Raw genomic sequence first — 10,201 nt, 5'->3', positions numbered from 1 at the left:
TTTATAAGGTTCAGCAATGGTGTAACTTGATGTCAGGGCTTGATTTCTATTTTTGGCTGAATAATTTTCCATTATATGGCTATACATCCATGTCTTTATCCATTTATCAGTTGATGGATATTTGATTTGTTTTCACCATTTCACATTGTAAATTGGGCTCCTATGAACATTTGTGCCCAAGATTTTGTTTAAATTTCTCTTTTCAGTTCTCTGAAGTGCATACCTATATGTGGAAGTGCTGGGCCATATAGTAGTTCTGTTTTACATTTTGAGGAAGTGCCAAACTATTTTCCACATTGGCTGCACCATATCACATTGCCAAAAGCAAATTATGGGAGATATAGCTCTCTATATGCCAGCCAACACCTAGTTATATACTACAGTTATCTCACTGCAGCCATCCCAGTAGGTGTGAAATAATTTGAACAGAGTCCTGGAACATCAAACTAATCCAGGTAGTCCATAGACTGAAATAAACATTATTAACTGATAGTTTTTGGAGAAAATAAATGTAGTTAAGGTGAAAAAAGCCTTCAAATCATTAAGAAATACCTAAAAATAATGTGACACATAAAAGTACAGAATAATAAAAGAATATCATTTTCATGGAGTTCAAATTAAATTCCATATCTTAGTTTTAACAAGGAATAAGTATGATTATATAACATATATATATATATATATATATATATATATATATATATATGTATGTATACATATATATATATATTAACTACAGGAGATTTACAAGAAAAGGTTCTTAAACATCTAAAAGAAAATTAATGTCATTGGAATGTGAATTTGAACATAAATATGTCATGACTTTGAAAATTAATTTCTAACTTTAATAGATAAAAATTAAAATTCTACAAAAAGGCAAATATTTTGCTTAGAGGGATAGAAGCAACCATATTTGTAGGCATCACTGGAAGTTTTCAATCATTAGAGTGAATATCAGTCAATAAAAGAACATAGAACACACAACACAGTACCTCACATTAATGAACATATACCCTCAGATTCGTGCACCAAGACTGTAATCTTCAATAAGGACACCCACATCATGAAAAAGAATTTTTTTCTTTAGTAAAGCAATGCATGGTTGAAAAATTTCATTCATCATATTTAAGATTATCTGTGAAGTTAAGGCTATATCATGTCATGTATTTGTAAAATCATGTCTTCTTCTTGAGTCCCCTTTAAAGACAAACTTTCTAAAAATAATTTCTGCTATAGTACAGTATAGCAGAGATCATCCATGATAAACACTGATGGCAAAGAGTGAATAAGAAACAGGATAAAATCAGATGACATCTATAAGAAACGCCACGATGTGAAATTTCAGTATGTGAAATTTGGCATTCGTTGAAAGATGTTTTATGACAGAGATACAGAATGGAATGACAGCCAACTGGAGAGCTGAGCAAAACCTGCCCAATACCAGACACTGAGAAGTTTCTCCATAAGAGACTCAAGAGCTCTCACTGCTTCTCTAAGTCATCTGACTAAACACTTGAGGAAGGTTGCAGTCCTGGCTTCTCAAATGTGTGATGGCACAGAAGGCCTGTGCCAATGAAGGAACTGCAAGTAGATACCAGGGTGATCAAGAAATCTCATGTCAACTTAATAGGCATTTCTCCTGGCATGATGCCCCTGGCTCCTGTGAGGTGCTGAGATAGATCAGGGAGCTCTGCCAGCAGTGGCTGCAGCCTGATATGTATAGCAATCAGCAAATCCCAGAGTGGCTGGTGGTGGAGAAGTTCCTGACCATCCTACCCAAGGAGCTCCAGACCTGGGTGCAGAAGCAAAATCCAGAGAGTGGAGCAGCTGTTGTGACCTTGCTAGAAAATTTGGATGAACAAGGACAGGAAGTTCCAGGCCATACAAAAGAGCAGAAGATGCTCATTAAAGAGGCAGTGCCCCCAGAAGGAGTCCAGGAGTCACTGAATATTCAGCTCCAGACCAGTGAGATCCAATCCATAAGTGTGTCTCCACAGGATAGAGTATCTAAAAGGCAAATGTATAAAATATAATGATAGGAGTTCCTAAGATGGTGGCATAAACAGGAGTGGAAGGTAGTTAGTCCCCTTGGAACAATTAACAAACAAACAGGAGCTACTAGCAAATAATCCAGAATAACTGCAGGGGGACAAATGACCACCCACTCATCATACACTAACCTGAATTGGGAGGAATACCTGAGATTGCAGCATAAGATCTGTAAGCAAAAACCAGATCCAAGGCAGGTACCCCTCCACCCATCGCCTGGGCTGAAAAGCCTCTTTGTGCTAGAGAGAAGCTCTCTCCAACCAAGTGAATACAGCTCAGCTGAGCTCCAAATGGGGTTTTAATTAACAAATGAGGACTGCTCGATACAAGCTACAAATCCCCAACAAGCAGACAGAGGCTTTGGGTTATGACTGACCTTGGAGAGCTGGAGGGCAGCCACAGACTGGCCCTGAAGGAGGCTTTTTGTTCATGTTTTGGCTCAGTGGAGAAATCCTCAGCCATTTTCAATTCACAGTGCTCTGATGCAGACAAGGGTGGATTTTGCAGAGGCAGAGAGAGACCATTGAAATGGTAATGACCTCTCCCTGGGGGGTTTTACCTTCTCTAAGATGAAAGAGGCAGGGCCCAGCTCTACTACCCACCTTCCATTCAGAAGCTGAACCCAGAGCCTGGGGGAAAAGACCCACAGGCCACACCTCTTTACACCAGTCTGGAGCTACAGGCTGATAGGTGCCACCTGCTAGGCAGAAAAGCAGAGTGACCTGAGGCCTCACAGAGTGTACCAATTTTCTAAGACACACCCTCAGGGAAACCAGATACTGAATACCTCTTCCTTCTGGGACCAAAGCCTGATTTGGTCTGGGAAAATCTGATTGGGGTATCCAAGGACATCATACCTAGACAACAGAAAACTACAACCTACTATAAGAGAAATGAAGTTATCGCCCAGTCAAAGGAACAAACTTACACTTCAACTGAGATACTGGAATTTAAACAATTTAAAAAGTTTAGAGAAGATATGGCAAAAGAGGTGAAGCATATAATGAAAACACTGGGTGCACATACAATAGAAATTGAAAGTTCAAAAAACCTACTGGCAGAATCTGTGGAGATGAAACACATAGACAAGATATGACACAATGGAAACACAACAGCAGATCTCAAGAGGCAGAAGAAAATGCTCAGGAACTGAAGAATGAGGCAACTGAAAGCCTACACAAAAAAGAACAGATAGAGAAAAGAATGGAAGAAATGAGCAATGTCTCCAGGAACTTAAAGACAAAATGAAAACCAAGAATGTGCATATCATTTGTGTCCCAGAAGGAAAACAGAAGGGAAAAGGGGCAGAAGCAATAATAGAGGAAATAATCAATGAAAATTACCCATCTCTTATGAAAGACATAAAATTTTGGATCCAAGAAGCACAGTGTACCCCAAACAGAATAGATCCAAATAAACCTATGCCAAGACAATTAATAATCAGATTATCAAACATCAAAGATAAAGAAAGAATCTTGAAAGCAGCAAGAGAAAAGCAATCCATCACACACAAAGGAAGCTTTATAAGACTATGTGTGGATTTCTCAATATAAACCATGGAGGCAAGAAGGAAGTGGGGTGATATATTTAAGATACTGAAAGAGAAAAACCACCAAAAAAGAATCCTATATCTGGCAAAACTGTCCTACAAATATGAGGGAGAACTTAAAATATTCTCTGGCAATCAGACAGTGACAGATTTGTGAACAAGTTACCTGCTACACAGTAAACAGTAAAGGAAGTACTGCAGACAGAAAGGAAAAGACAGGAGTGAGTGGTGTGGAAAACAATTTTGGGATATAGTAGCACAGCAGTGTAAGTACACTGAACAAAGATGACTGAGTATGGTTGAAAGAGGAGGGTTAGGACCATGTGGGACACCAGAACAAAAGACAAAAGATTAAGGCTGGGGCTGTTTAACACAGGGAAACTTACAGTGCTCAATGATTGTAATAAAAGTACAAATATGTTTTTACATAAGGTAGAACAAATGAATGTCAATATTTCAAGGTGTTAAAAATAGGGTGGGATTGGGGGGAAAATACAATCAATGCAAACCAGAGACTATAATTAACATAAACATTGTATTATGCTTCCTTTAATATAACAAAGGCAATATACCAAATCTAAATGCTTATGGGGAAGGTGGGGAATAGGAGAAGAGTACAGGACTCCTGGCATTGGTGATGTTGTCTGACTATTCTACTTTAGGTTAATGCTATCTTTCCTTTTGCTGCTTTAGAGCAGTCATGTTTTTTTCCTCTCTCTCTCCTTTCTTTTTCTTTTGCCTCTCTGCCTTCTCTGACTCTTCCTCCTTCTTTGTGGAAGAAATGGAAATATCCTTATATAGATAGTGGCGATGGTGCTGAATACATAAACACGACTATATATGGAACCAATGATTGCTTACTTAGGATGGAATGTATGGTGTGTCAACAAAACCATCTTAAAAAATTGATTGATGAAGAAAACTTGAGTTCACTATATTGAGTGAAATAAAACAGATACATAATGTCAAATATTGAGGGTCTCACTGATATGAACTAATTATAATATGTAAACTCATAGACATGAACTATAAGTTACAGGATACAGAATGAGGCTAAAGAATGGGGATTGGTTGCTCATGAGCAGAATGTTCAACTAGCATGAGCTTAGACATTTAGAAATGGACAGAGGTGTTGGTAGTATGTTGTGAGAATAATTAACAGTGCTGAAAGGTGTGTGAAGGTAGTGGAAAGGGTAATCTCAGAGTCATGTATGTCACCAGAAGTAAAGTTGGAGGTTAAAAGATGGGAATGTACAAAAGAGTGAAACTTGTGGTGGGCAATGTCCATGACTAACTATAAAAATATTAGAAATCTCTCTCACAAACTAGAACAAGTGTATGACACTATAACTTGAAGTTAATCATAGAGAGGCATATAGGAAAAATATACACCTATTCCAAACTTTATACTACAGTTAGTAATATTTTGACATTCTTTCATCAACAGTAATAAATGTACTATACCAAAACTATGAATCAGTAATGGAGGGGGTAGTGGTTAGGGGTACGGGAGGATCTGAGTTTCTTTTTTTGTCTTTCTTTCTTTTCTGGAGTAATGAAAATGTTCTAAAAATTGAAAAAATTAATTGTGGTGATGGATGCACAGCTGTATGATGGTACCCTAAGCAAGTGATTGTGCACTTTGGATCTTTGGATAGTTGTATGGTATGTGAACAATCTCAATAAAAAATATAAATGGTTCAAACACATGGAGATGTGTTGAAAGATGTAGAAAGTTATAATTCCTGCTTCCATGTTTTGATCAAAGATTCAAAATTCCTAGATCTGTCTTTGAACACTGAAAACACAAGCACTTCCTCAATTCAGCACAAATGAAGTTTTATCACTTCCTTCCAAAGAATATTATCAGTTCCCCTTTTACATCTTTATTCTTCAGACTGAGCATAAAGGAATTCAGCATGGGTGTGACCATGGAGTACATCAGTGAGGCTGTTATACTTGAATGTGTGTTGTGTGCACCAGCAGAAGTAAAGTATACACCTGGACTTGTATATTAAAATAAGTTGACCACTGAGAGGTGAGAATCACAGGTAGAAATTACCTTATATTTCCTCTGAGCTGTTGAGATTTCACATATAGAGGAAACAATCTTAGATTAAGAGAAAAGGATCCCAGCAAGAGGACCCATACCCAGAGCACCTGCTCCAAAATACATCACTATATCATTGAAGAAGCTGTCTGAACAGTCAAGTCATAGCATCTGATAAAGATCACAGAAAAAATGGGGGATTTCTAAGGGTGAACAAAATGACAGTTGCCATATTGTTAAGCTTTATAATGAGGAAAGCAGAGAATTCACTGTCCGGGATCCCAGAACCAGCAAGACGCAGAGCCAGTGCATCATGTTGTCCATGTAATGCTGGGGGTGACATGTGGGAGGAAGATGTCCAACCCTGCAAAGAGTAAGGAAAAGGACAACTGTGTGAGGTAACCTGCATAGGAAATTACTTTGCTCTGTGGCTGTATACTCACCAGAATCTTTGCAGTGGTGGTTGATGATTTATAAATGTCAGTAAGGACAGCTTGGAGAGGAAGAAGGGTATGGGTGTATGGAGGTGGGAGTCAGTGATAGTGGCCAGGATGATGAGCAGTTTCCCAAAATGGTGACCAGCAGCATGGACAGGAACAACCCAGAGAGGAAGAACTTCATTTCAATTTCCTCTGAAATCCCAGTAGAAGAAATTCTGAAATATGAATTTTGTTTCTTTGTTCCATTTGCCTGATGTGTCTAGGAGGAAGGAGAAAAGGATCATGACTAATTTTCATACAACCAGGCATTACCAGTCTAGTGGCCATGCTATAATTTTTTTCATTCTGAAAATTAATTTCTATACTGTTGTCATGCATGTGGTCTTTTATGTGACTTTCAATCTAGTTCTGATTATGATTTCCTGCGTTCTGCATTTCCTTCATTTCACATATTTATATTGTACTGACTATATGCCAGACATTGTTGAGGCAAGGAGATCACAGTGCTGAGACATAGAAGACCCCACAATCTAATGACAGACAAAGAACTCAAGTAAGTAGATAAGAATCTCTATTGCCTGTCAATAGGTAACTGTTTTAAAAAGGAAAATCAGACCTGGAAAATAAGACACAGATAATCAGGGGTGTTATATTTGGCTGGTGTTCACACAAGACCAGAAGATGAGGTGATATTTTAACAGAAGCCTATAAGATGTGATGTTGGGAGCCAGGAAGAAACCTTGGGAAATATGATCAGATGACAGAATGTCCAGGAAAAAGGCCATAGGAGAGGGATTGTCCAAATATTAAAGGTCAAACAGGAGATGGTGTTGTCAGGGGAGAGAACAAGCGATAAAAGATAATTTCTGAGGTTTACAAAGGTTGTGGTCTTGCTGCTGCTGGAAATTTAGGACAAATAGAGTCCTTAAGCTGCATGTTGTACCTCTTCTCCTTTGTTAAATTGGTCTCTAAGATTTGCAAAAATACAGCTGAATCCACTCTTTGTTTCCAATTATGGATTTGCATGTGGTCTCCATAATATTTTGGCATATGAACCAAGATACTTTTGCTCTGAGAACACCAGACAGACAGACAGACACACACACACACACACAGCTACATTGCACACACACATACACACATACAAAGAGCACACCATGGCCCTGTGATATTTGACCATGATCTCCATTATCTTAAACTTCTTAGAACCTTCACCAGCATGCTATGGACACAAAGCTCTGCACATTTGGACACCTGCTTCCCTCTGTCATGGTTTCTCCCACTGGTGCAGTTAGAATCTGTCATGGCCACCCATCAGGAAGATGTCACCATATCATTCAGGGGTGCCTGTAAGTAATTGCTTTGTGAATTATTTTTTAACATACCCATAGGGAGATAATTGCTTCTTTCCTGCACTTAATTTGTGTGGAAGGGTTTTTGACTATGTTTTCCTTTTTTGAATTTCATATCTTTTTACTCTGATAGACTTGAGGGATATATCAATATTCTACGTACCTTGCTCAATTGGCATTTCAGTTATTATAGTAGATGAATAAATGCATAGTGTGTGAATGAAGAAATGAATGTGGTTTCATAGGAATTTTCAATGATGAGAGAAAGGAAAGACATGGTGAGACATTAAAAATGGTGTGGAGAAATTGCTAGAAGCATCAGTGCCATATTCTGAAATTGTTTCTCATAAAGGTTCAAAATGATCTGTTTATTCTCATGAATTAAAATAGAATGATAGCCACAGAAAATATCAAAGGGCAATGCACATAGTATGGGTTTGTACAAAATCATTTCATGAAATTTTTGACTGTTTTTTTGGTGTGTATGTGTCAGCATTGAGTTGTGTGAATCTGGGTATATTTGTGCATGCTCAGTGTGCATGCATATGTTGTGTATTGTGTGTTTTGTGCATGCACAAAAATGCATTGTGAATCACAATGTAATAAATGTCCTTCCTACTCTGGGGAATAGGCAAAAATATTTGGAAACTACTTCACAAAAGGCAAGAAAAGTTTAAAAGGCAGGTCTGTTCTTGTTCATGAGGAAAGGTTGCAAATGGAGCCCAAAGAACAGAGTGAGTTTGAAGAGAGAACAAGCAAGCAGTGTGGGAGCCAAGTCTCCTGCAGAATCAAGGGCCACAGATGCATCAGATGTTCTTGATGTACTTGCTTTGTCATGGTCTCCACATCTCGCACTGATCTACCTGATATTCCTGAATCTATCTCATATTTATTTGATGACAATGATTTTTATGCAGTATGATAGTGGATGAAGAAGGTATCATTTCATCTTTTGTTCTTGACATTCTCTTCTTTATTATTCTTGAGGTTTGGGATGTGATGTGTTTTTGACAATCCTGTGGACACAGTCCATTCCTGGTTCTGTACCCCATTCAATATGCAAAGGACTTTCCAGACCATTATGTATAGAATCATGCACAGGCCATGATTTTAAATTTTTCTGATGTTTCTTTCTTCTTATGATATATCCCTGAGAGAATTATGTCACATGAACTTATTAAATTGTACACTGATTCCTCTAAAAAAAGCTCAGATCTAAATGAGCAGAGTACACACTGGATTTGTTCACAGAGGTTTCTGAGTATCTACTCATTTGTACAGAAATAAATTTTAGGTAAATTTTGAATAGATCCATTATTTTATTAGACAGGGTAAACAGTTGTGTGATATCTCAGACATGAGCTGTGCCACAATGACCTCAGATGACTCAGATAAAAATTCTTGGCTTCCACTCTCCCAAACACTATCCTGCAGCCTCTACCTATACAACTTACCTGGATAGTACCTCTAAAAGATGATCTCTGGATGAAGTCTGAATTCCGTTATTGGGTATTGTCAATGGAGACTGAAACTTTTGCCCTAGAAAAGACAGTAGGAAAGGGTCAGGGATCATAACAGAGTCAGACCTAGGATACCAAAGAAACAGCCATATCCATTCCTGCCCAAGATTTCAGAGATTTGGGGGGATAAGAAGAGGGGATATTTGCAATTTTGCTTTAGCTTCCCTTTAGTAAATTTCCCTTCATCTCTCATTAGCAAATTTACTTTTTACTTCAATGTTTGGACCATCTTTTCCTTTGTGACATGGGTCAGGAGACAAGAGAAATCATTCCTGCTCACTCTCTGTTCCCAGGATACCAGGTTGCATCCATTGAATCCAGTGTTTAACTCTCTACTCATGGATTCTACAGACTTACCATGGATTCACCTTCTAGTTTGTTTCCAATCCTCTGAGTTAAAGTTTTCACCATCTCTACAAGTGATGAAGCCATCCCCACTAGTCCCTTGGAACCCAATGCATTAGCTTGGTGTGATGATACAACCATTTTTGTTCTCTCTAGCACATTGCTTTTCCCTTTCAATCAAAGTGGACAACTGGGGTCCTTGGATATGAAACCATAAGCAGTACAGCTCTTGGCTTAATGATGCATTTTTGTAATCAGTTAGGAATGACCTGCTTCTAATGCACATTCAGAGGAGCCATTTATTCCTTTATATACAATAGGTTTGTTAATTAAAAGAGATATATTTAGATCTTTTTATGCAACATTACCTGAACATAGCATCTTTATAGGGATTGTCTTACTGACTTTTTACAAAAATCTATTCAGTGAAAGCAGTGCCATTAGGGACCCAATTCTACATTTGCAGAAATGAGTATGGTAAAATTGTTCAGTATCTACCTCATAAATACATTTAGTGAGGGATTTGACATTGTTTGGAACTCTGTAAAAACGTTTCCAGTCTTCAACCATGGGAGATTATGGCCCCCTTGTCCTATATGCCAATGTCTAGAGATATTTATGCTTGGTCAAAATGTGAGGGAGGGGTACAATAGGATAGAGTGCTGCTATATATCCTACAACTATGTTAACAAATAATGTGGTTCACATGAAATCTGAGGTGATTGTTAGGTTTTCTTTTTTGCTTTATTTGTTCAAATATGTAATTAGATGGTTATATACATTGCATGTAAACAACAGAAATTTTGGACATTTTTACCAATTCTAAGCATACACATGGTTTATATCATTTATTTTACCATGTATTTCTACTGTCATCACCATCCATTACTAAGATT

Source organism: Choloepus didactylus, assembly GCF_015220235.1.
Source record: "Choloepus didactylus isolate mChoDid1 chromosome 25 unlocalized genomic scaffold, mChoDid1.pri SUPER_25_unloc2, whole genome shotgun sequence".
NCBI classification, from domain to species: Eukaryota; Metazoa; Chordata; class Mammalia; order Pilosa; family Megalonychidae; genus Choloepus; species Choloepus didactylus.
This window is presented reverse-complemented; position numbering follows the sequence as displayed.